This window comes from Hippopotamus amphibius, chromosome 2, assembly GCF_030028045.1.
Source record: "Hippopotamus amphibius kiboko isolate mHipAmp2 chromosome 2, mHipAmp2.hap2, whole genome shotgun sequence".
Classification (NCBI taxonomy): Eukaryota; Metazoa; Chordata; class Mammalia; order Artiodactyla; family Hippopotamidae; genus Hippopotamus; species Hippopotamus amphibius.
Genome location: NC_080187.1, coordinates 38,196,828 through 38,224,544, shown reverse-complemented (window position 1 = coordinate 38,224,544; position 27,717 = coordinate 38,196,828). Strand labels below are relative to the sequence as shown.

General features: G+C 41.1%; 1 protein-coding gene across 3 annotated transcripts in view; it reads left to right on the top strand.

The window, feature by feature from the left end:
* Positions 1 to 368: 368 nt before the first annotated feature.
* The window catches only part of RUSC2 (RUN and SH3 domain containing 2), a 50,181-nt gene continuing 22,832 nt past the window's right edge, over positions 369 to 27,717 (top strand). For 2 of the 3 annotated variants that reach the window (XM_057723635.1, XM_057723637.1), the window contains exon 1: positions 369 to 672. The gene's annotated coding sequence lies outside the window, so the exon portion shown is untranslated. The remainder of the gene's footprint in view (positions 673 to 27,717) is intronic. The other variant, XM_057723638.1, reaches the window with a different exon arrangement.

Genomic DNA, 27,717 nt, shown 5'->3' with positions numbered 1-27,717 from the left:
TAAATTTTCAGCCAAAGGAGAGAGTCTTTGTCCGCAGTCTTCTTAACCCTGGCTATGCATGGGATGCCTTTAAAAACATCAAGGCTGGGCACCACCCCACCCCTACTGCACCCTACCCGTGCTTCTAGTTCAATTGGTCTCTGCTAAGGTCAGGCTTTAGTTTTGTTTTTCTGTTTTTCCCAAGAGGATCTACTGCGGTGTCAGGCAGAGAATCGCTGCAATAGCCGCAGGTGGGTGCGCAAATGCACCTGCCTCCCACAAGCCAATTAGGCTGCCCGCGAGGGTTCCAATACACCCCAGCCCGCTTAGCCCGGCACCACCCCGAAGGGGCGGGGCGCCGGCCGCAGGAGGCGGGGCCACGGCCGAAGCCTCGCCGCTTGCTCCCCTCGCGGGAAAGCCCTGCGCGTGACTTGCTGCGCGCAGAGCCGCAGGAGCCGCGAGGTGGGCGAGCGCCCGCAGGCGCAGCGGACCCGACCACTGGCCGTCCCGAGGGGCGGCATGAGGGCAATTCAGACCGGACCATCGACTCCGTAGCTGCAGGGGGCACCGGGCGTTACCAAGCTGTCTGAGACAAGGGGGACGCCTGCTGGTCCCGGCGGCGACGCGACCCCTGCGGGGCGCGAGACGACGCCGCCGCCTACGCCGTAGGACCTCGCCGAGGCGAGAAACCAGGTAGGACGCCTCTTCGGGATCGGGCGAATCCCGGAGACCCACGGCCCCCGCGTTCCAAATGATCCCTTAGGAGAAGAGCCCTCGGTTTGCCCACCTATCCAGCCTAGCGCCCCCCTCCCTTCCCTTCAGCCCCTCCCTCTCGTCCCCTCAACCCCACCCTCCGGTCTTCCTCGACCCTCTGGACCCGCCTCGACTTCAGTCCTGTCCTGACCCTTCAGCTCCTCCATCCACTGAACCTCACACACCCAGGACCAACCATCCTTTTGGGCGTCACCCCAGACCCACCCCAACCGTCTCCTCAAGCTGTCCCTTCGGAGACACCCCCTCAGCTGACTCGCGCCTAGTGGTCGCCGTTTTACCCACATCTCCTGTGACGGCCGTGGAGTAGCGCGGCCGCTCAGCACCCAGCCCGGCGACCGCGGGGGGTCCTCCGCACAACCCGGTCCTTTGCGCCTTCCGCCGCTCTGGCCGCTGCTTCCCTGAGCTGGGCTGGGATCGCTCTCTCACAACCAGTTTTACCTTGGGAAAACCTCTGGCCTGGCAGTTTGCCAGTCCCCTGCCACCGCTCTTACCTGCTGCCAAGGGCACCGTGATCCTGTTGCCCAGGGCTGGTTTGGGATTGCCAGGCTGGCCCAGGCTGGTCCAGGGGACTGCCCTGGAGGCAGGGACCATACACTATTCATTTGTATCTCCAGCGCCCAGCACAGTGCCTGGCACACGGTAGCACTCAGTATATGTTTGGTGGGTGGGTGAATGAATGAGACCAATGCAGAGGCTATGAAGCAGAGTGCTTAAGTGGGGAAACTGTCACTAGTTACGTGAAATGGGAAAAAAGGAAGGGCATCTGGGGGATTACTTGTGGTGCTCATGTTGGGGGCATAGAACTGAATATATATTCAGTCTCTTGATTCATGCATCTAATGTCATTTACATAGAAGCTTCTATTTATCAGCTGATTATGTTCTGTTTCCAAAAAAAAAAAAATGTCAGGGCCAAGGCTGCAGAAATTTTTATTGGTGAGTGCTTTAGAGGCTGCCCAGATAATCTTGAAAGGGCTTTACCCAGGTGACCCCGCCCCCCCCCCCAACCCTTCTCCTAGAGACTAACTGTTTCCTCTAGGGAAGAATTGTGGAGGCTAGCCACATCCTTTAAACCTGACTCAGTGTAGCTAGTCAGCTGGTGCTTCAGGACAGGTTGGAGGAATGATCTCAGTTATTTTACCCTTTTAGCTCCTGGATACCTCCCCTCCCCTTTCCTCCACTGGAGGGGTAGACATCCCAGGGTGGCCTAGTGTGAGAAATATCAAAGATTCCTAAATACTACTGTAGGATGATCAGGCCATATGGGCCATTTATATCTCAATAGACCAGAATCAGGCAGGGATTACCACTATGTGAACAGTGTCAGTAATAAACAGGAACACAGGCATTTTAAAGATGGGATTGTCAAAGAACAGAGAAATCTGTTTTTGTTGATTTCTAAGAGGATGATCTGAACAGATTCAGTTTCCTAAAGCTGAGACAGGGATTGGTGACCTCAGTTTTGGCCCAGGTTCTGTGGGGAAATAGATGATATTTCTCAGTGATGAAACAATGGCTGGAAAGCTGTGGGAGTTTATAGACTAAGAAGTCGTTGCCTGACTGCTAGTGGCATTATTGTCACTTGGGCTCAGAGTATTAGTAGATAAAAACAGTGACTGGAGTTTCTTAGGAGGCTCCATGGAAATTAAGCAGTGGTGTGCTTTAGGGGAGGAGGGAGATCCACCACTGTCTCCGGTGTTCTGCTACCCGTGTCCCTCCTGCTGTAGGGCACTCACCATCATTGTTTCCTTTCTGCTTTGAGCCAGGTCAAAATCTGATTTCCTCTGCTTTCCTGACTTTTATGTTAAGTGTTTAAGGTTCCTTTTTGAGGCCAGGCCTGCCTAACTGGAAGCTGGGTATGTACTCATTCATTTATAGCTCTGATTTATCCTTCTTTACTTTTTCTTTCTCCCATTCTCTGACTTATCTTTGTAGCTTTACAAAGTAAGTCTTGAATCACAGATACTGAAAGCAGGAAAGGGCTCCTGAGCTGAATTAAGCATGGGCATGGTATCTGGAGACCAGTCCTTTTTTTTTTTTTGGTTGAGATTTTTAGAAACCAGTCTATTTTCCAGACCCTTCACTGCCATGAATGCTCTCTTAGTGTCCTGTTTGCTAATTCCTTTGTGGTTGTATTTCAGCAGATATTACTTTTTTTTTTTCAGATCTTTATTGGAGTATAATTGCTTTACACTGTTGTGCCAGTTTCCACTGTATAACAAAGTGAATCAGCTGAATTTATACATATATCCCCATATCCCCTCCCTCTTCAGCCTCCCTCCCACCCTCCCGATCCCACCCCTCTAGGTCATCACCAATCATCGAGTTGATCTCCCTGTGTTATGCAGCAGCTTCCCACTAGCCATCTATTTTACATTTGGTAATGTATATATGTAACCAATATGTTTTTAATGGGCTTGTCTACTTTTCCCTAAGGTCCCTGTTAAGACCTCAGTAGCCCCAAAACACTCTGGATTATTTGATTTATTTTCTCTTCACTTCCAGTACTTCGGAGTGCTGGCAGATAAAATACAGGATGCCAAGTTAAATTTGAATTTCAGATAAACAACAGGGTGTCCGGTATTTTTCTTTGCTAAATCTGGCAACCCGAGTTCATGGAAAGGCTTATGTATTCTATTTTTCTCTCTGCAATTTTAGGACAATAACTCATCCTTTTCTTCTGTTACTCATACACAATGACTGAGCACCCTGTTAAAAGTCACTTGACTGAGATGGCTCACTGACTGCATGTTAGGGTAAGGGCAGGCTCTGTAGAGATGGTCCAATTGATCAGTGTTGAAGTTACCCAGAAAACACCCGCTCAGACATTGACATATGATATTGTAGTTCCTGTCAAATGAGTCTGTCATACAGAGTGTGCATATTATTTTGAGTGACCAGATGTAAACATTGCTGAGATTGACTTCAGGGGGTGAGGGTGGGGTGTGGGGTACATTCTAACAAAAAGTTATAACTCACCATAGAACCTCTGTTGTACCACATTTACTCTTTTTTTTTTTTTAAGTTGTGGTAAAATATATATAACATAAAATTGACCATTTTAACCATTCTTAAATATACAGTCCAGTGTCATTAAGTTCATTCACATTGATGTCCAGCATCACTACCAGACATCTCCAGAACTTGTTCATCGTCTCAAACTGAAACTGCATACTCATTAAACAATAATTCCTCATTTCCTCTTCCCCCAGCCCCTGGCAACCACCATTCTACTTTCTTTCTCCATGAATTTGACTACTCTAGGTACTTCATATAAGTCAGATCATACAATATTTATTTCATTTAACATAATGTCTTCAGGGTTCATCCATGTAGTAGCTTGCACCTTAATTTCCTTCCTTTTTAAGGCTGACTAATATTCATTTTATATATATATATATATACATATATATCACATTTTTATCCACGTTCATCAATGATGGACACTTGGGTTGCTTCTACCTTTTAGCCATTGTGAATAAAAATGCTATGAACATTGATATACAAATATGGGTCCCTGTTTTCAATTCCTTTGCATATATACCCAGAAATGGAATTGCTGAATCATATGGTAATTCTGTGTTTAATTTTTTGAGGAACTGCCATACTGTTTTCCATAGTGGCTGTATCATTTTACATTCCAACCAGCAATGTAAAGTATTCCAGTTTTCCTACAAACTTGCCAACACTTACCTTCTGTTTCATTTTTTAAACAATAGTCATGCTAATGGGTGTGAAGTGGTATCTCGTAGCTTTGATTTGCATTTCTTTAATGGCTAGTGATGTTTAGTATCTTTTCATGTGCTTATTGGCTGTTTTTATATCTTCTTTGGAGAAAAGTCTGTTGGAATCCTTTGCCCATTTTTCAGTTGGGTTATATGTCTTTCCGTTGTTGAATTATAAGTGTTCTTTATATATTCAGAATAGAAGTCCCTTATCAGATACTATGATTTGCAAATATATTCTCCCATTCCATGGGTTGCCTATTCACTCTGTTGATAGTATCCTTTGATGCACAAAAGTTTTTAAATTTTGATGAGGTCCAGTTTACCTATTTTTTTTCTTTTGTTGCCTGTACTTTTGGTGTCACAACCAAGAAATCATTGCCAAATTCAGTGTCATGAAGCTTTTCCCCTATGTTTTCTTCTTAGTTTTTTTAAAATAGGTTTATCTCTTATGGTTAGGACTTGATCCATTTTGAGTTAATTTTTGTGTAATGTGTAGGATAAGTGCCCAGTCTAATTCTTTTGCACGTGGATATCCAGTTTTCCTAACACCATTTGTTGAAGACTGTCCTTTCCCCTTTGAATAGTGTTGGCATTCTTGTCAAGTATCATTTGACCAGATATGCCAGGTTTATTTCTAAGCTTTCTATTCTCTTTCATTGGTCTGTGTATCTGTCTTTATGCCAGTACCACACTCTTTTTAAAATTTATTTTTTATTGAAGTATAGTTGAATTACAATGTTGTGTTAATTACTGCTGTACAGCAAAGTGACTCAGTTATACATATATATACATTCTTTTTCATATTCTTTTCCATTATAGTTTATCACAGGATATTGCTGTATAGTAGGATCTTGTTATTTATTCTGTGTATAACAGTTTGCATCTGCTAATCCCAAACTCCCAGTCCATCTCTCTTCCACCCCTCTCCCCCTTGGCAACCACCAGTCTATGCTCTATGCCCCTGATTCTGTTTCTGTTTCATAGATAGGTTTGTTTGTGTCATATTTTAGATTCCACATATAAGTGATATTTTATGGTATTTGTCTTTCTGGCTTACTTCACTTAGTATGATAATCTCTAGTTGCATCCATGTTGCTTCAAATGGCATTATTTCGTTCTTTTTATGGCTGGGTAGTATTCCATTGTATATATGAACCACATCTTTCTCTCTTCCTTCCTTCCTTCCTTCCTTTCCTTCCTTCCTTTCCTTCCTTGCCTACATCAGGTCTTCATTGCTGTGCACAGACTTGCTCTAGTTGCAGTGAGCAAGGGCTACTCTTTGTTGTGATGTGCGGGCTTCTCATTGCGGTGGCTTCTCTTGCTGCAAAGCTTGGGCTCTCTAGGCACGCAGGCTTCAGTAGTTGTGGCGCACAGGCTTAGTTGCTCTGCGGCATGTGAGATCTTCCTGGACCAGGGATCGAACCCGTGTCCCCTGCATTGGCAGGTAGATTCTTAACCACTGCACCACCAGGGAAGTCCCACCACATCTTCTTTATCCATGGACATTATGTTGTCGATGGATATTTAGGTTGCTTGCATGTCTTGGCTATTGTGAATAGTGCCACTGTGAACATAGGGGTTCATTTGAATTATAGTTTTCTCTGGATATATGTCCAGGAATGGGATTGCTGCATCATATGGTAATTCTGTTTTTAGTTTTCTGAGGAAACTCCATACCATTTTCCACAGTGGTTGCATCAACTTCCATTCCTATTAACTGTGTAGGAGGGTTCCCTTTTCTCCGCACCCTCTCCAGCATTTGTTATTTGTAGACTTTTTTAATGATGGCCATTCTGACTGGCATAAGGCAATACCGTATTCTTTTGATGACTATAAGCTATGTAGTAAGGAAGTGAGTCCTACTACTTTGTTCTGCTTTTTCAAGATTTTTTTTTTTTTTTTGACTATTCAGGATCCCTTGCAATTTCATACAAATTTTATGTTGGATTTTTCTATTTCTGCAAAAAATATCATTAGAATTTTGAAAAAGATTGCATTGAATCTATGAATTGCTTTTGACAGTTAACATCCTTTTATTATTGTGGAAAGAACACTTAACATGAGATCTACCCTCTTAACAAATTTTTAAGTTTACAATATATTATTGACTGTAGGTACATTGTTTTACAGCAGATCTTATGCATCTTGCTTAACTGAAACTTTATACCCACTGAACTCCTCATTTCCCTCTCCCCCAGTCAAGCATCATTCCACTCTTTCATTCATGAATTTAACTATTTTAGATTCCTCATGTAAGTGGAATCATGCGGTATTTGTCATTCTGTGATTAGCCTATTTCACTTAACATAATGTCCATCCATGGCATCACATATTGCAGGTATTGACATCTTAACAATATTAAATCTTATGATCCATGAACACAGGATATCTTTCCATTTATTTGTATCTTCTTTAATTTCTTCCAGTAACATTTTATAGTTTTCAGTGTACAAGCCTTTACCTTCTTGGTTAAGTTTATTCCTAAGTATTTTATCCTTTTTGATGTTGCTATAAATGGAAGTATTTTCTTAATTTCCTTTTCAGATTGTTGATTATTATCGTCTAGAAACACAACTGATTTTTATATGTTTACTTTGTGTCCTGCAACTTTGCTGGATTCATTTATTAATTCTAACAGTTGGGGGCAGTGGATCTTTAGCATTTTCTACACATAAGATCATGTCATCTGCCAGCAGATGGATTGATGCCTTTTATTTCTTTTTCTTGCCTAATTGCTCTGGCTAGGACTTCCAATACTATGTTGAATAGAAATGGCAAAAGTGAGCCATACTTACTCTTAACACAAAATCTTAGGGGTTTGATAACTGGTTTGGTTTGATGATTAAGGATGTAAGTCCTTAATAGATGCTGAGAACAAAACTATATTTTAACATAGTGTATTAGTGTTAACAGTGAGTCATCAAGAAAAAGTTGTTATAGCCTATATACAGTGATTAAAACAAAGGTGTGTAAGTAAAAGTGTACATTTTAAAAGAGTTTTACCAAAATACCTAAAGTTTTTTAAAAACTAATTTTGATACTTAAGAAAATTTATGTTCTCTGGAGTTCTTGGTTTAATAAGATAGTCTTTTATCTTCTCCAGGAAGATGAGACAGTGAGCTCTGAAATGTCTGCTGTGCTTTTAGCTTCTTGTGTGAGGTCCTGTGGTCAAGGACAACAAATTGGTAACTGAGTGGAGAGGAAAAAAAAAAAAAGGCCAGCCAACTTCTGGCTAGATTTAGTTATTTTAGGATCCAAAGTTTATACTTAAGTTTATCTTAGGATCCTAAAATCTATATTTAACTTGTTTATCTTTTATACTTTTGTACTTCCTTTCTTTTCTTATATAATTATTTTAAGAAAAAACTACAGCCTTATATTTAGTGTACTTCCTTTTGTACTTCCTTTCTTTTGTACTTCCTTTCTTTTCTTATATAATTATTTTAAGAAAAAACTACAGCCTTATATTTAGTGTACTTAGGGGAAAATGGAAAATTGTTTCTTACCCATGTTCAGGTAAAGGAATAAAAAGGAGATCAGAGTATTCCTAAAGTCAGCATAGATAGGATTCAGATGACCCTAAGGAAAAAACCAAAAATTCAAGATGGGAGAGTTGGGGACCTACTGTTGATCCCATTCATCTGAGAGTTGTTTCTCTTATAAAATGTTATTTTCTTGTTATCTGAAGGATGTGGTATTCTGTTTATTTAAAGACACAGCCAAACTTTGTTATCAGACCAACCTGTTCCCTGAAGTTTCTAGATAGCTAGAGTTTTTCTGTAAGGCTAATCATTTCTTTTTACATATCCTCCCAATCATAGTGATTTAAACATTTCTGTCTTGCTTATGTATTACTGTATCACAAACACCCCAAAACTTAGTGGCTTAAAACAATGACTGATTATGTCCCACAGTTTTGTGAGTTGGCTAGATGGTTTTTTGCAGTTCCAAAAGATGAGCTCTGGAAATTTTTTGAATAAGAGCATTGCTGGACTGAATTGTCTCCCAAGGTGACTACTTTGAAGGACTTCTCTTACTTGGTGGTACAGAGCTATTCTGCTTCTATAAAATATTATTCTGTTTACTTTATACTTATAGCTTTAGCTGACTTCTTAGATAGGGTGGTGTCTAATTCAGTTTGTAGGCTGATTTATGTAATATGCTTTGCCTCACATCATTATTAGTTTATTCATCCCTAATGATAGTGGTTGGAGAAGGGAGGCCAGGAAGCAGGACCACCTGCCCATTATGCATTTGTGAGTCCTTTTTGACAGCCAGGTGGTGGTGGTAAATTGTTAACAAGGAGCATTGATCTCATGGGGGGAAAAGACAGCTATGGCTTTTTATTGGATTGTGAGAACATATAGTAGAGAATAGAAAATTTCAAAATGCTTTTTAGAGGAGAGCTCTTTGTTCAAGTATATTCCACAGGAAAGTGGACACAGAGAGGTAAAAGCTGAGCTGTTTGGGTTGAAGGCAACGGGTTGGGAGAAGTAGAGTTTAACTTGTTCATCTCTCTCTCCCTCCTTTCCTCTCCATCCCCTTCACTTCCCTTTCATTGTCAATGGGGGGGCTCTGTAAAGCACACTTTAAGCCAGTCACCAAAGATGATACATGACTACTGAGTTGTGTTTTTTTTTAATATTTGTTTATGCATGCATGCATTCATGCTGTGCCAAGTCTTAGTTGCAGCATGTGGACTCTTAGCTGTGGCATGCACCATGCACATGGGATCTAGATCCCCGACCAGGGAGCAAACCCAGACCCCTGCATTGGGAGTGTGGAGTCTTACCCACTGGACCACCAGGGAAGCATGACTGCTGAGTTTTGCCTACTGAGTCATGACTCCAAAGTGGAAAGAGGTTGAAAGAAATGGTTGGGTTTGAGATCCCATCATCCTCAGCTGACCACCCATCGGTAACCAATCATGGTTTGAGAGAAATATAACGAAAATATTTACTGCTTATATACAGTTCCCAAATTCCTATGTGAAACCCTTAGCTTTAATTTAATGAGCTGCATGGAACCAAGAGTGAATTACAGATTCCTTTTGCCCTTTAATCTAAGACCTGTGCTAGTTTGTCAACCTTTTTCAGTCCAAAGCCAAGAAAATTTTTTCTAGCCATACTTTCTAGTTTATACTAAGAAAAAAAAAAGGGTTGTTTTTAGAATATTTTATAATAATGTATATGCTTTTAAAGATATACATTGGGGACTTCCCTGGTGATGCAGTTGTTAAGAATCTACCTGCCAATGCAGGGGACACGGGTTTGAGCCCTGGTCCGGGAAGGTCCCACATGCCGCGGAGCAGCTAAACTCGGGTGCCACGATTACTGAAGCCCTCATGCCGAGAGCCCGTGCTCCACAACAAGAGAAGCCACAGCAATGAGAAGCCTGCACACCACAACGAAGACTGGCCCCTGCTCAACACAACTAGAGAAAGCCCATGCACAGCAACAGACCCAATGCAGCCAAAAATAAATAAATTTTAAAAATAATAATAAATTTAAAAAATAAAAATAATAAAATCAAGAAATAATGTACACATATGATTTATGAACATGAACATAAATGCCAGATGAGGCAGCTAAAAGATTTGAAAGTAGTGATCTCTGGAGAAGGACACGGAGGTAGAAAGGGGCGGAGCTGGGGGTTGCTATTTTTCATCATAAACTTCATAGTGCAATTTAACTTTGTAACCATGTGCATATATTAATTTGATAAAATCAATATTAATTTAAAAATAAATCCCCTGACACCACATCACCCTCTGGGTATTGACTGTCTCATTTGACAGCCAATCTTTTTTTAACCACCCAAACTGCTCAATTTTCCATTCACTTTGCACCCTCTGCTGTCTAACTTCATTTCCACTAACCACTCCCCTGAAACTGTTTACGTCAAGATCATCACTGAACTCCAGGTTGACAAATATAATGGACATTTTCAACAACACTGGTTTTCTTTCAGTTTTTCTAAGACACCAACCACTTTCCCACCTCAGGTCCTTCCACACATGTCATTTCCTTTGCCTGTAATGTTGTCCCCAACTTTTCACCTGTTTAACTTCCTTTCAACTCACCTTTCAAGGCTCAACTGAAACATCAATTTACCAGAGATGCCTTCCCTGACCTCTTAAATCCTTAATCAATCTTAATCAGAGCCTCTTAATACTCTGTATTTTCTTTTCATGGCATTTATCACATTTTGTAATTATGTTTTTATTTATGTGATTGTTTGTCTTCCTCCACTAGATTGTAAACTTCATGAGGGCAGGGATAATATCTATTTTGTTTACCGCCGTATTCCTAGCAATAGTCTCTATTTTTGGTCAGTAGGAATCTCTGCCCAAAGATTGAATTAATAATCCTCAAAAGAGGTGTTGAAGGACGGCCTAGAATTAAAGCACCGATTGTAGAAATTAGAGGATAGACTGGAGAGGCTTTTCCATAGCACAAGCTGTGGGACTGGGGTAGGGTCTCCTGGGGTACATGTCTGGAAATAATTAGACCTTTTAAGGAGAATCTTGTCAGCCCATGAGTTTATGTAGAGGACTCGCTTTCACTGTCTTCTGCTAACAGGTGAGCAATTCAGATAGTCACGTACCTGCATTCACTGTATTCACCGAGTGGGAAATTCTAGATTCACAGATAACTTGCATATTCACTCTAACCTTCTTTATATGTATTCCCTTGGGATGTTTTCTGGGCTAGAGCCACTTTACAGCTTTCAAGGGGGAAAAGAACAGAGCCATGAGGGTTAAAGAATTTGAGGTGGTGTGCCTGTTAAAAGAAAAGCTCTGGGTATGACAGTGACAAGATTCCCTGGTGTGAGTTGGTAAATTGAACAGTAGTGCAACCTCAAAAAAGCAATAGGAGGGATTTAGGTTCAAAGAAAGAAGAGATTCCTGATTCGCATTCATTATAGTTACTGTTTACTGAGCCCTCACTAAATACCTATCACTGTTCTAGTTGTTTTCTGTATCTTTTAACTTCCACCAGCACCCTGTGAAAGGAGGTATTATTAGCCCCATTGTACAGGTGAAGAAACTCAAGCTGAGGGGAATCAAATAACTTGCTCAGTGCTACAGAATTAGTCCTTAAGAGCAGAGTTAATATACCAGCCTTTTCTTAGCTGCTTTTTTTTTTTTTTTTTTTTTTTTGACCGTGCTTCGCGGCATGTGGGATTTTGATTCCCCGACCAGGGATCAGACTCGCGTCTCCTGCACTGTAAGCTCGGAGTCTTAACCACTGGACCGCCAGGGAAGTCCCTGGCTCCCTATGTTGACTAGAAGGAAATCAAAGTGCAGGGCCTGAAGCTGGAAAGAGCAAATCAGGGTTCAGTTTCTTCATTGTAAATGGACAGTAATTTGTTAGTTGAAGTGAGTTCCTACTCTTTAAACAAAAGTGTGTGATGTAAATAGGGACCAAACTCCTGCAGAATGAATGGGAATAAAAATGGGGCCCAAATGAGAACAAGTTATTGAGATTCTAGTGACTCCTTCAAGGGCCAGAGTTTTCAATCAAAACACAGATAATCTGGGTTGCTAATTCAGTATAAACTGGTCCCTGATTTAATAAATATGCTAACTGGCCTCCCTGGACAGAGATGGCTTTTTGGATTAGCCGTCTTTCCTTTGAATATACCAGATTCCAAAGGCCTACTTTATAGTTTGTATGGTCATAGTTATTTAATTATGTGTTGCCTCCCCAGATGAACTATAAGCTCCATGAAGGCCAGCTCCAGGTCTGCTTTGTTCATATAGTACAGTGCCTTGCACTTCATAGGGGCTCAGTTAATGTTTATTGACTGATTCATCTAGTCCTTGGACAAGACTGGCAGCTGAGGTTCTCAGGGCCACAAATTCTTCTATACATCTGCCCAAAGCAGGGAAGGAAGCCCTCCCAGAGCCTTGTTGTGCTTCTAGGTTGGTCTATTAGATTCCCTAGGTCCTGCCTCCTTTGGGTGGGGCCCCAAAGGCGTGATGCCACTGGGGTTCTGGTCTTGGCAGTGGGGCTTGTCTTTGTTCTGAGATATTAACTGTAAATGGATCATGCTGTTTCCTGTTCTCAGCGAAACTCAGTGCGGCCACAGCTGAGGGGCAGTGAGAGCAGAATTACTGTGTTCTCTGCTGGAACCTCCCCTTGCTACCCAGAGATGGCTCCAATACAGGTTAGCCAATCAGGAAATTCCAAACCCTTTTCCTGAACTCTAAACAGCTTGAGGAATCTCTCCAGCTGGAATTGGAAAAGCTCCCAGCCAGGAGAGCCGTCTTATGTAACTTTATGGACTGCCCTTTTTTAGGAAAAAACAAACTGTTCCTCAGCTAGTGCTGGACTTTTTGAGACACATCCTGCATTCTTTCCTAGATGCTCAGCAGCCTCATTGGAAGCAGCTAGCAGGATAGAGTTGAAGACGGGTGAGGTTCAGCAGGGAGACATGACGAAAGAGGAAGAGAGGACGTCTTTCGCTCTGGCTGGAAGATGCTATTATGGTTCTCATGCTGCAGCTCCCACTAGCAGTAAAGGGAGTGCAGCGTCGAGGTGAAGGGAGAGGAGCTGTACCTGGGGATACTCGCCCTGCACATTCTAGAAGCCAACCACTGAACCCCGTTTATCCCCTTAGCACCCCACACCCCAACAGGGAGGACGAGAACTAAATGTGTGTAAATATGTCTGCAGCTGTAAACCAAATTCTGCTCTGGAAAAAGAAATTTTCCCAGTTTAGTCTGGTGAAGGTTCAGTTCCTCCTTAGTTCAATTCAGTGAACATTTTAAGCCATGTACCAGGCTCTAGGCTAGATTAAATGACTGCAAAGATGAATAAGACAGTCTCTATCCTTAACATGCAACCAAGGAGGAAAGAGAAAATGTGTATAAACAGTTACAACACACTTCCTTGCTTTATAGTCCTGTACTTTATGTAATTCCTTTATTCTTAACTCTTTTAGAAAGGTAACCATCAGGCTGATGTCCACCTGTGAACTTATGGGCTTGGTAATTTATGATTAAAAAAAAAATACAAGAAAACCTCCTCTTTTTAGATGTGACCAGTTATTTTACTAAATTATTCATGATATGAACAGGCACAAGTGTTCTTATATTAATTGTTTTTATTTCCATAATTTTCTCAAGCTTATATAAGGCATTTTAGAACTTTGAATGTAACTTGAATCTTTCAAAATAACAAATAGCTTTCACAGTGAATTATGATTTAGGCCTTAGACATGCTTATAGCTTTTGCTTCTTCCCTGAAATAAAGTATTAGGCAAACATCTAGCACAGCAGGTAGCTTGGTAGATAATAAATAATCACTATTATTATTATGTGTTAGTCTTTAGCTATAAGTCATTCATTTCCTTCTAGTCTGTGGTGTGTGGTGAGGTGTAACTCCAATGATTCCTGACCCTTTGCACATTGTTCTTAGATTGCTTCTATAGTAGTTTGATCCCTGTTTACAAAGCTTTTAACTATTTGTGATAGAGCCTAGCTTTACAGCCCTAAATCTTTGCTCAAAATGAGCTCACCCCTACCCTCACTCCTCTCATTCATATTTACTACATCCAAACTCATCTGACTGTTGATAGTTTCCTCACTATCCACAACCATACCACATATAGAAGTGGGAGAGACAGGAAGAGAGAAGGACTTGAGACCTAAGTCAACTCAAGAGTGGATTTGGAACCTGGGAGCAGGAGAATAAGAAAAACAACAACAACAACAAAACAGGCCTGGTAGAGGCATGGGATAGTATTATTAAGCAGAAATAGAAGGATAAAGGCTGTTTATGGCTCAGTCTGCACTCCGGAATGATAATGCAATAAGCTAAATTCCACAGATGTTTTTGAAGCACTTTATCTGAAGGGAATTAGCCAGTCTGTCAGCTCCAATACAAATAACCTCAGAATTCTTCCTTCACATTCCTCAGTGGCTCCTTAGAGAGGGGCTGCCTCTGAAATATATGCGTCAACCCCCCGTGGGAAGAGGAAAGAGGATCCCTAGGCAGGCCCAGCAGAGTCCGAATTTTGATGAATAGAGTTTGAATAGAGAGGCCTTTAAGGTCTAGGGTAGAGGTCAGTATATAATGGCCCATGCCAGAGTTACTTTATATGGTTTTTATATTTACACAAACTGAGAATTGTTTTTACATTTTTAAAGAATTGTTTAAGGACTTTCCTGGTGGTGCAGTGGTTAAGAATCCGCCTGTCACACAGTGGTTAAGAATCCATCTGGCAATACAGGAGACATGGGTTCGAGCCCTGCTTCAGGAAGATCCCACATGCCACGGAGCAACTGAGCCCGTGTGCCACAACTGTTGACCCTGTGCTCTAGAGCCCATGAGCCACAACTACTGAGCCTGCGCTCTAGAGCCCATGAGCCACAACTACTGAGCCCGCCTGCTGCAACTGCTGAAGTCTGAGTGCCTAGAACCCGTGCTCCACAATAAGAGAACCCACTGCAATGAGAAGCCCACACACTGCAAGGAAGAGTAGGCCCCGCTCACCACAACTAGAGAAATCTGCGGTGCAGCAACAAAGACCCAATGCAGCCATAATAATTAATAAATAAATAAATACATAAATAAATAAATAGGAATTGTTTAAAAACGACGAGGTGGCAGGGTGGGATATGTGGCAGAGCTTTATTGACCACAAAACCTGAATATTTACTGTCTGGCCCTTTATAGACAGAGTTTGCTGGAAGGAGGGTTTACTGAAAGCTCACCAGAAGCCAGGATATGGGAAAATCTGTTTTGAATTCCAGGATAGGCACTTGCAGAAAAAGAGGTATCAACATCAATGAAGAATAGATTTCTACTTCTCCTCTCCAAAAGCTCTGGAAACCTGGCAAACTAACAGATTGCTGGGCCAGAAAGAGTGAAGCCTTGTGTTGGGTTTAGAATACACTGTTGCCTTTGTTCTAACTGAGCTGTGGAATACATCCTTTCATTAACACTGCTTTATCAGGCCTTTAGGCTAAGTTCAGTTTGAAATACTACTGTTCTGTGCTGTATCAAAGGGGTGTAAGTCTCAGATCAGTGTCTTGGGCCCAGGTGTGTGGGAGAATTAGGTTTGTAGATGGAGCAAGTGGGTGAGTAGTGGCATTTCTTTTTGCATTTTTCTACTTTATTACACAGTGGAACTTAATACCTCGTGTCTAGGTAAGCAGATTCCTAACTGTTTCAACTGTTCCTCAAACCAGTAGTGGGGATCATAGGCCTGAAAGAAAGGAACTGTACCTGCAAGCACAGACCAGGTTCACTTCCCAACATGGCCACCATGACCGAGAAGAAGGAAAATACGTAAGGCCGGGCTCTCTACCTATATGCATGAATGACAGTTATATTTCTGAAATATTTTGGTCCAAAGAATTTATAGCATTTACATTTCTTGTTACTTATTTTTTATTGAAGTATGGTTGATTTACAATGTGTTAATTTCTGCTGTACAGCAAAGTGATTGTTTTATATATATATTTGATATATATATTCAGATTTATATATTTATGTATATTTATGATGTATATTTTAAATATTTATGATATATATTTTTGTATATTTATGATATATATTTTTTTAATATTCTTTTTCATTGTGTGGTTTATCATAGGATATTGAATATAGTCTGTGCTATACAGTAGGACTTTGTTGTTTATCCATTCTATATATAAAAGCTTATATCTGCTAACTACAACCTCCCACTCCATCCCTCCCCCAACCCCCTCCCCGTTGGCAACCACCAGTCTGATCTCTGTGTCCGTGATTATGTTTCTGTTTCATAGATGGGTTCATTTGTGTCATATTTTAGATTCCACATATAAGTGATATCATATGGTATTTGTCCTCCTCTTTCTGACTGACTTCACTTAGTATGATAATCTCTAGTTGCATTCTTGCTATTTATTATTCTAATTGTTCAAATATTTTTTTCTTGCCACAACACCAGAAGATGGGTACAATTAACCCCTTTTCCAAATGGTAAACCTAGAATTTTGAGAGGACCCAACAAGTCAGAGAAAAAGCCAAGAATGAAAGCAGTGTTCCTATCCTTGGGCATCCTGCCACTATCCTAGGCATGAGTAGCTTCCAGTTGGAGCTAAGATCAAACCCCATATCTGTAGTCATCAAATCTGGTTGTTTCTGAGGCTGCATTGTTGTTATGATGACCAGGTAAAGAAGCCTTGAATGACAGGAGAAAAAATGTAACTGAATGAGTGGCTCACCAGCCTACCTTCCTGCTTCTGGAGATGTTGATATGTTGTGTCTCTGACGATGGTTATGAGTCACCCTTAGGCAGGAAGATGACGGAGTCACTGTTATTGTGTGCTTGGCTGCTCGGCTGCTTTCTTTGCACTTCAGCATTCCTACCTGGTATGTGATACATTTTTGTCATTCCACAGCAGTCTGCTGTGCACGTGACCCCTCAGTAGGCCAGTCCCCATCTATTTACATCAGCGGTCCAGCTGCCAGCCTCCTCACATCCCTGTCTGCCTGATGGGACAAGATGAAATCTGTGTTAGGACCTGCCTTTCAGGGACATGAGTGGGATATCCACAGAGTTCCAGGTGCTGTAGTCAAAGTGTAAGGTCCCTGGGACTGCAACCTCTAGACCTTGGGGGAGAAACAGGCTTTCAGGAAAGATTTTTCTGGGCCCTGACTCCTTGCCAGAGGAAAGCTGGTTTCTTAGTATTTCTAGCCTATTATGTCATTTCTAGGAAAGAAGCTCTGGCCAAGTAAATTTTCAAGGGATTTGATATACCTGCTAACAATTCTGTACGAGTAAAATAAGGGCCAGTCTAACCATCCTTTGTTTCAAATATCCTATAAAATCCTCCCAGGTGGGTTTTTTTCTTTTTCCCATAAGGTCAGCACTCACAGCACTAATCTGGGACTTGTGACTGACAAGGCTGAGCTTCTGGTTAGTTAAGCAACAGCCTTTCCTTGATTTTATTCAGATTCAGTGGTGTGTGTGTGTGTGTATGTGTGTGTGTGTGTGTGTGTGTGTGTGTGTGTGTGTGTGTGTGTGTGTGTTTGCGCGCGCCCACTCAACCTTCCAAAACAATGTATTAGGTCTCTAGTCCAGGGCCTACCTGACTCAGGAAAATACCCTGAACAGCAGCTCTCAATTGAGGTCCACCTTGTCCCGAAGATTTAGGACCAGACAGCTGGACATATGACAGTTCTATTTGTTCCTTTTCTCCTTCCCCATCCCTGTTAATACTAAACTGTTTTCAACAAGGCTCGTTTCCTCCAGAATCCAACTTAGCATCCTGGAGAAGCCCAAGGCCACTCCTGTAGAAGGAAGCTGCCCTAGATTTGGGCAGTAACCAGTAGAACTTGATACTGACGCCAGAGTGTAAAAATAAACACCTCCTACAGTGCTGTCTTAATCCATTGGCATCAGAGTTGCTATTATTAACCCATAGGCCTCACAGGCAGCTGTGATGGGCAGACAACAGCCTGGACAGACCTATCCTGCCAGCTTGGGATCAGACTGTTTCTTTCCTACATCTACTGGAATCTGATCTGGGCCCCTGGAGAAGCACCATCAGCCTGGGGGCATGTCCCACAGCAGGTAGTACTAGAGATGGATTAGAATCTTTGGTTTGGGAGAGCCTCAGGCTCCTGGGGCCAGCCCACCAGTCCACAGTGTAATGGCACAGGATTACTGGTTCAGCCCTAGTGCAGGGGAGGGGGAAGGAACATGACGCTTTCCAGGTCCTTTGACTCTTTTGAAGAGGTTTTGCCTGCCAGTTCCCCTGGACCTGGAGCCTTTAGGTTTTCTGGGAAATTGGGAAAGGAGAGAGGTAAGGACTCCATTGGTCATTGACAAAGATATAATACTAATAGTGACCATGACTGAGCACTTATCTTGTGTCAGGCACTTACATATAATATCTTATTTCATCCTCCCTCAAGCCTTTGAGGGAAAATATTATGACAGTTTTACAAATGAGGAAGCTGAAGCTTAGCGAAGTTGAGTAACTTCCCGAAGTCCACAGCTGGCGAGTCGCATGCCAGATTTGAATCCAAACCTGTCAGCACCAAAATCCATCCTCTGAATCACTACAGAACCTAGGCTCCTGAATATTCCAGGCCCAGGCAAGACTCCAGTCATCTGCTTTCAAAATTTTTTGTTTAAGTAAATATCAGTTTACTCTTCACTTTAGTCTTAATAACCAAAGCAAATACAGTACCTGGTACACAGAAATGGATTTTGCCACCGCCCGCTAGTGAGGCGGTCCCAGTGCTCTTACCAAGCTCTGTGAGCCGCACTCAGAGACTGTCATCTAAAGTCTATTGGAAAATAAGTCACCTCCAGGAAAAAGCTCTTGACCTGACTGTGAGTCTCTGGGACTGTGACCCCTCTGCTGAGAATAGGGTCAGACTAGAACCTAGTTCCCTGGGGAGCAAGGCTTCGATGGCTTCTAGCAGTCATGCTGAGGGAGGAGTGTGCTTGAATGAAAATGTTTCCTTGAAGAGCAGTTACGAGTCTCTCTCCTCTTTCTCCTACCTCCCCCACCCTGTCTCCACAGCTGGCTCATGGTAATTCAATCTAGATTCTTCTCATAGTCTACTTCACTGTGCATATGTGGCCTTTTATTTACAGCTTTTGACAGTCTGATTGGATAGCAGCTTACCAGCCCGCACGACTCAGTCCACTGCCCTGGGGGAGGGGAAGCAGAAAACACTCTGGCTTTGCTTCCTAGAGCCTAGAAGCCAGAAGGAACAGCCAAAGGAAAAGCAAAGGGTTGACCACGCTGAACAGTCAAGAAGCATAGGGGCCTTTTTTGTCCCAGCTCACTTGCTTCTGCAAATATACACTTGAGAGCTGTCCTCCAAGTAGAGCAGCCCACACTGGACCTTTCAGCACCCACCCCTGGTACACTGTCTCAGGTCTTGGTTTCCTGCTCCTTGCTGCTCACCTACACCCAGCATTAGGAGCCTTTATCTCTCTACCTCTTTATCCACTGCTGCATTCTCCATCCCCTCCATCTGAAGAACTCAGTCTGTCAAGGTAGGAACTAAATCTTTCTTAATTCTCTGTAGTCCTCCTTTCTTTCCCTAACCTACCTCCTCAAAAGACGTAGCATTTACAGCAAACTCTCAATCTTTAGAGACTTCTAACTGTAGCAGTTAGAAGCCAGGCACTTGGAAGTGTAGGGATGTGTGTAGTGTGTGTGTCTCTGTGTGTCTGTGTGTCTCTGTGTGTCTGTGTATTTATGTTGAAAGGGAGGAGGGTGAGAGGGAGGACATTTATTAGCACACTGCATAGGAACCTTCCCTTGGGCCCAAGGTTTTAATTTGGCTTAGTTTGTAATTAGAGCTGAAAGGGACCTTAAGAAGTCATCTGATTTAGCCTTCTGCCTCCAAACAGGTGCTATGAGTTTAGCTAAGGAGGGAATCAACCAATTGATCTAATGGCGAAGGACATACACTTGCTAGCTGGATTAGTGGAAGAGAATATTTTTCTAGGTGTAATCCCTTTTGAGCAGAAGGAGACCCTGGAACAAAGCTGAGTTTATCATTATGGTATTTTTATGGAGTATAGGAAAGCAACCCTTTAAGCTCAATGAGGGTCAGTGGCTTCCAGGTTATTCTTTTCCTGGGTATAATTCCTAGTGCTGCAGTCTCCTCTCAGCTGAGCCTGAGAGGTAAAAGGCTTGGAACTTGTTGGGGGTTCCACCCCGTAGATGTTCTGTCTGTGATTTTGGTTACATTAAAGATGCCTACATATTTCCAGTTCATAAGGGAAGAGACAGACTTGGAGAAAAGAAGACAAACCCACACAAGGTGGTCCTAGGAAGGAGCCCATTCTACTTCAGAGCCAGGCCTCTTCTAGAGAGTATTTGACTTTGGGGACTGGACTTTTAGCTGAACCTTTCTGTAACATATTTGAGAAGCCAAAAGCAAAGCAAGCTCTATGCTTGGAAAGAAGACTCTACATTAGGGAGGCCTGATAAGGAAGCAGCTGGGTGTGTCCAGGACAGCATTTCAGGCTAGGCCTCTTCCAACACACTCCCAGCATGCTGGTGGGCCTCACTTGAAGTCCAAAATAACACAATACCAGCTCGGAACAGTGGCCTCCTCAGCTAGGAGCAGCTGCACACAACCTGGAGGAAAGATGGATGCACTCGTGGGCATTGGCTGCTATTCCATTTGTGAATCAGACTCCTGATGCCATAACCAGGTGCTCTCATGCATCTAATAGCCTGTTTATTCTCTCCTTGCAACTCAGCCCAGACACCACAGGAATCACTATTACCACCAGTTCTTAAATCTCCAAATTATTTCAGCACCTCTCACACATTTCAGAGAGAAGTACTTGTCTTATAGGGAATTCAGAGTCTCCATCAAATCTCATGGCCTATAAAGACAGAACTTAGCAGGCCTGGAGGGTGATTATACAGACTGATTTTTCTGAATTCACATAGAAAGTTATTTTGTGTACTCAGAAGCAAGTCTGCTGTTAGTGCCATTAATTGACATCATTTTCCAAACATATTTGATTTGAGAGCCATGAAGAAAGATGATTTTTCTGTTAATAATTTCATCCCCCATTTCCCCCGACCCCAACCAACCATGCTGTGTCTTGCCTTTGCCTTTGCCCAGAGGTTTTCAAAAATTTTTCCTCTGAGCTCTAGGGTCCCCTGGAAGTGCCTTTGAGGGCCCCCTGCAGTGGAGAGTGGGAATTGGAGTGTATGGGGCCTTAGGCCTTCCCTGCTTCAACCAGAAAAGCTCTGTTTTATGTATTGGAGCTGAAAAAGTTTGAAACCACTGCTCTAACCCTTGTCTTACATCCTGAAACGTCTTTCTTGCTGCCCTAGCCCTCCCCAAAGGCATATTGGCAATGATTTTTTTTTTTTTTTTTTTTTTTTATTTTTGGCACACGGGCTTAGTTGCTCCGTGGCATGTGGAATCTTCCTGGAGCAGGGATCAAACCCATGTCCTCTGCATTGGCAGGCGGATTCTTAACCACTGCGCCACCTAGGAAGCCCTTGGCAATGATTTTAACAAAATTATGAGCCCCTCAAGTTGAACTTTTATCTCTAAATATCCAGCACAGTGCTTTATACACAGTAGAAGTGTATGCAGTAGGTACTTGTGGCTTGATTGCTTGTTTATTTGATTGATTGATTGACTCCTGAGATGATACTAATTAAAGGCCTTGGGATGCTTCTACATCAGAGAAGAGAGTATATAGTAAATCATAGTTTATTTTTACTCCTTATGATTTGGGTACTTCTGACCTTTCCTGCTGGAATAGTCATACAGTAAAAACATGGCCAAAAGGAGTTACTTAACATAGGTTGTTGCTGGTAGAGGGTGTCTGACTAGGTCAACATAAGCAAAAGTACTTCCTGTTGACTTCCAAAGAAGAGTGTCCTGAGGTGAAAGGTAAGCAGAGTGATTATTGGGAAAGATTAGAGACAGAAATGTACTTAGATAACATAGCCTTATCTACTTTTCAGTACTACTTGCTTTTGCTAAAAATTACCTGCCTGATAGTTTACAAAACTACTCAGTGTCTTGATTATGGGAAATGCAAATCTTTTTCTTTGCTAAGCTACACTTAAAACTGTTTTTCTGTAATCTCCAGTATACATCTACATACCTTTTGAAAGGGGGATGGGTGGCTTTGTTTTTAATCAATTTATGTTTTATAAAAGTAATATATATGTTTTGTTTTAAAAGCCAAGTAATAGAAAAAGAATATTAGTGAGAAAACTGGCAAAATCCATATAGTCTATAAGTTTAGGTAATAGTAATGTATTCAATGTTGATTTCCTTGTTTTGACTAATGTACCATGGTTATGTAAGATGGTAACATTAGGGGTACTGGTTGAAGGACATACAGGAACACTTAACTATCATTGCAACTTTTCTAAAAATTATTCCAAAATAAATAGTTAATTTCAAAAAGTTTGTACACAACAATAAAGATCTTCACAATGGAAAAGAAAAAATGCCAAACAGTGCCAAATCTGAGATACTGACCAATGAAGTCAATAATACCAGCAATAGATTATGACCCACTGAATTAAAAAAAAAAAAAAAGCCAAGAATCTATACCAATACCAAAAAAGTAAATAGGAAGGAAAAGGGAAATCTTTCTCATATTGGAATGCCAGCTAATAAGTGTAGGAGGAATAATAGAGAGAAAATCATCATTTTCAACCATCATGGTAAATAAGTAACTCAGGTAAAAATCTTCAATGGATGCTGGCATTTTTAAAGAGCAGTAACAATGCATTACATTTCTATAAAACATTTATAATTTATAGAGCACTGTCACACACTGTTTTGAGTAGACACTTCAAATCTGTAGCAGGAGGTATAATATCTCCCCTTAGCCTCCACATCCTTTTTTTCAGCTAGTGACTCCCTATAGAATAGCCTGATCCGGGCCTAAGAATGCTCAGTAGCCAATGGTTATATTCAGATATATTTTATTTTCACCAGCCCTACATCTCTCCAATAAGTCTCTTGCTAATTGCTTATCTTTGAGATTTTTTTCCTTTATTTAAACATTTCACACATAGCTGATTTGTATTCTGTATCTGACATTCTTAATATTTGAAGTTCTTGCAGTTTATTATTTGTTGTTTTCTCTTATTGATTCATGGTATCTTGTTTCCATGTGTATTTGTGACCTTTGATACAAACTAATTTTTGCCTACTCTTTAATTTTGACAATCCTATTGACTTAAGTTGGAGATATTTTCCTCCAAAAGTTGGGAGGAACCACCAACCCCAGATCACTTGAGCTGGCTTCAAGGGTCTCAGCCTAATGTGAGAGTCTTGGGTTTAGCTCCCTTGCCTTACGAGTGGTCCAAGGCTTGTCATTCTGACCACGATAGGAATGCTTTGGGAATTAGCCGTCAGTGTTCCCCCTTGCTTATTCCACAGCTCATGATTTTTCCCCCCTTTTGGGGGTGGGGAAAGTAGCCTTGGAGATTTTTCCTATTTACTGAAGCCCTGAAATGCTTTAAAAAGTATATGTTATACAGTATATAGTTTTTTGTAGTAAAAGGGACTCCCTTGATATCTTGTTCACTGTAATGCAGGAAGCAGAAGTCTCTCTGTACAATTTGATATCCTACTTTTTTTTATTAGCTTTTAAGCCTTTTTCTATACCAGTAAACATTCATTATAAACATAGTTCCTATGGTTTCATTGTATTCCATTGCATGGCTAGACCACACCATTTAATTAGCCATTTTTCTATTAAATATTTAGAATGTTTTCAGTTTTTTGCTGTTGCAAATAATACTGCATTGACCATCACTGTGGTAATGTGAGGTAAATCAGGGGGTTGCGGATATAAAGGAAAAGCATAGCTGTTACTCTGGGGAGGGGATGTAAACTCAAATGCTTTTTTAAAAAAAAAACTATCGTTTTATAATCTCTACTTTTTCTAAATTTTTATTTATTTATTTATTTATTTATTTATTTATTTATTTATTTATTTTGGTTGCATTGGGTCTTCATTGTTGCTCGCGGGCTTCTTCCAGTTGTGGCGAGTGGGGGCTGCTCTTCGTTGCAGTGCATGGACTTCTCAGTGAGGTGGCTTCTCTTGTTGCGGAGCACGGGCTGTAGGTGCATGGGCTTCAATAGTTGCAGCACTCAGTAGTTGTGGCTCACGGGCTTAGTTGCTCCATGGCATGTGGGATCTTCCCGGACCAGGGCTCAAACCCGTGTCCCCTGCATTGGCAGGCGGATTCTTAACCACTGCACCACCAGGAAAGCCTTCAAATGCTTTATAGGATCCAGGCAAACAAAGCAAATGACTAAAGTGAAGGAGTGAAGCTGACTAGTACCAAAGACCAAAGGGAATGTTGGGAACATCTCAGACTGGAGGACACGTGCCCATCTTGTAAATAAAGGCAGCTACATCTCCAGCTGATTGTTACCACCTAGGAATGAGGGCCTGGTATGGTCAGTTCTTCTGGCTTTTCAAGCCAGATAAACTGGAAATAGAAATAAATAAATATATATATATATATATATTTTTTTTTTTGAATCTACAAAAATTTTATGGTGGCACTTTTACTGTGCACATAAAATCTGTCAACACACAAGATGTGACCATCAGGCTATCACTTTGTAACCTTTGCCCTAGCATCATGACTGTGGGAATAATGATAGGGGACTACTGATTGAAAACATGGCTGTTCAGTCATCTCTCCATCCTCAGTACGAAAATGGAGAGAGATGAGGGGTTAAGAGTTTAAGATCTTGGCCTTGAAGATATATTTACTAAGCCTCAGCTTTTTGGTTTTCACCTTCCTTCCTTTCTTGCCTTTTATCACATATGCTATTCTCAGGCTAAGCTAACCTTCTGAAAGTTGACTTGAGTCCAGCTAGCCCACTGGACTTGCCATTCAATATCTTTACCAAACATCGGTGGTGACCTACTAAGTGCTAAGGTTCTGGGCTCAGAATTACTTATCAAGATATAAGACACAGTCCCATCCTCCAAAAGTGTGCTGTCATCAAGAGATAAATAACAAAATAAAATGGCCAAGACTTGGTATCAAATGAGTTGTACAGATAATTGATGTTGAAAAAGTTCAGAAGAAAGACTTTCATGGTAAGGCTTCCAGACTTGGTAGAATTTGAGCTAGATCCTTTAAAAACAAACAAACAAAAAAGCAACAAACAAAAAACACAGGCACAGGAAATGAGAGCATTCCAGGTATCTTCCCAGTGGAGTGAGCCAAAGCTCAAAATTCAGAGTAAATTTGGCATGTGATGGAACATGGTCAGATAAGTAGAAAGGAAACTTTGAATACCACATTAAGGAATTTAGATTATATTCTGTAGGCAGTTGGGAGCCACTAAGTGCTTTTTAGTAGTAAGGTGACATATTGAAGGCAGTACTTTGGGGAGATTAGTCTTGTGTCAATATATAGGATAGCTGGGAAGAAAGAGCCAAAATGAAAGCAAGAAAGCTAGTTAGACTATATAATAATTCAGAAGAGAAGTGCCACAGGTCTGAACTAGAGTGATAGGAGTTAGGGATGGGAACTTGAAAGGCAGTGTAACAAGTGGTTAAGAATACTGACTTTGGAATCAGTTCTGTGTCTGAATCCCAGATCAGCCATTACTGACTGTTACCTTAGGAAAGTTATTTAATATCCCTGAGCCTCAGATTTCTCATCCATAAAATAGAGATAATAATACTTAGCTTAGAGTGTGGTTATATGGATTAAATGAGATAATGTAAGTGTTTAGCTGTAGTAGTTGGTATGTGGCAAGAACGCAATAAGTTATTAGATCAATGCCTAAAACATTGGAAGTTAGACTCAGCTTGATTTGGTGATTGTCTGAACATGAGGAGAGAGTTCAGATGATTCTTATATTTTCAATTTTGTGTTACTGGTAGTCCAAAGAAAGCTGATTTGAATGGTTTTAAATGTGTTGAATTTGAGGTAATAAGAAGTACCTATTAGGCTATGGAGATTTGATTCTGGAAACTCAGGAAGAATGTAAGATTTGGAAATCAACAGCATATGGGAAGGGCTAAGCATTTCTCAGGTTGGAAAGACTTCAGGTCTGAGCCCTACTGTAAACCTGCATTTAAATATAGGTCAGGTATTTTATTAAACAACTAAGAAAGAATGATCTAAGAAGTAGAACTAGGAGGGTTGTTGTTATGGAAGCCAAAGGGAAAAGACAGTTTCAATAGAAAAGGATGGCTAAGTGTCAGGCAATTTAAATACTATGGGTTTAAAAATTAGAACTGCTTCAGACAGTTCACATGTTAATTAAAAGAAGACAGACTTCTGATGTTTAAGAAATAGTTAAGGAGAAATTAAGTATAATTAACATAGTTTATTCCTCAAAGAATTTTGATACTGAAAAAATCAGAAGGATGGGGGAATTGTCTGAGGTCCTTGGGTGGACATGCACAGGTTTCTTGTTGTGGTGGCTTCTCTTGTTGTGGAGCAAGGGCTCTAGGCGCTCGGGCTTCAGTAGGTGTGGTTTGTGGGGTCAGTAGTTGTGGCACACGGGCTTAGTTGCTCTGCAGCATGTAGGATCTTCCTGGACCAGAGTTTGAACCCGTGTCCACTGCACTGGCAGGTGGATTCTTAATCTCTGTGCCACCAGGGAAGCCCCACTAATCTACTTTTTGTCTTCATAGATTTGCCTAGTCTGGGCATTTCATATAAATTCAGTCAAACAATATGTGGTCTTTTGTGTTTGGCATCTTTCACTTAGCATAATGTTTTCAAGGTTCAGCCATGTTGTAGCATGTTTCACTATTTCATTACTTTTTATAAGCGAATAGTATTCCATTTCATGAATATACCACATTTTATCCATTCGCCTGTTAATGAATATTGCATTATTCCTACTTTTTGGCTATTATAAATAATGCTGCTGTGAACATTCATATGCAAGCTTTTGTGTGAAGATATATTTTCATTTCTTTGGGGTAGATATCTAGGAGTAGAATTTCTAGGTCGTATGGTAACTCTGTGTTTAACATTTTGAGGAACTACCAGACAGTGATTGAACCATTTTACAACCCTCCCAGCAATATAGGAAGGTTCTAAGTTCTCCACATCGTCATCAACACTTGTTATCGTCTGTCTTTTTTATTTAGCCATTCTAATAGGGAGAAGTGGTATCTCAGTTTTGATTTGCACTTCCCTAATAACTAATGATGTTGAGCATCTTTTTGTGTGCTTATTGACCATTTGTATGTCTCCTTTAGAGAAAAGAAAGCTTAGCAAAAAAGGAATAACCCTTCATAACCTTGAGTTAGGTGATGCATTCTTAGACATGATACCACAAGTACAACTGACAAAAGAATATACCGTTGGACTTCATAAAAAATTAAAACTTTTGTGCTTTAAAGAACACAATCAAGATAGTGAAAAAGCCCACAGAATGGGAGAAAACATTTGAAAATCATATACCTGATAAGGGACTTCTATCCAGAATACATAAAGGACTTTTACAACTAAGCAATAAAAAGACATATAACCCAATTTAAAAATGGGCAAAGGATTTTAATATACATTTCTCTAAAGGAGACATACAAATGTTGATGATGTGGTCTGTGATGTAATGAAGTTAAGCACTGAAAGTATGATAGCTGCCACCTTCTGTAGGCAACTGGAAACATTTCCTCAGTAGTAGCTCTCCACTGCAATGCATGGCTTAGCCCCACAGAAATTTCAGGGACAAAGACCCTGGGCCCAGAGCTCTTACTGGAACTCTAAACAC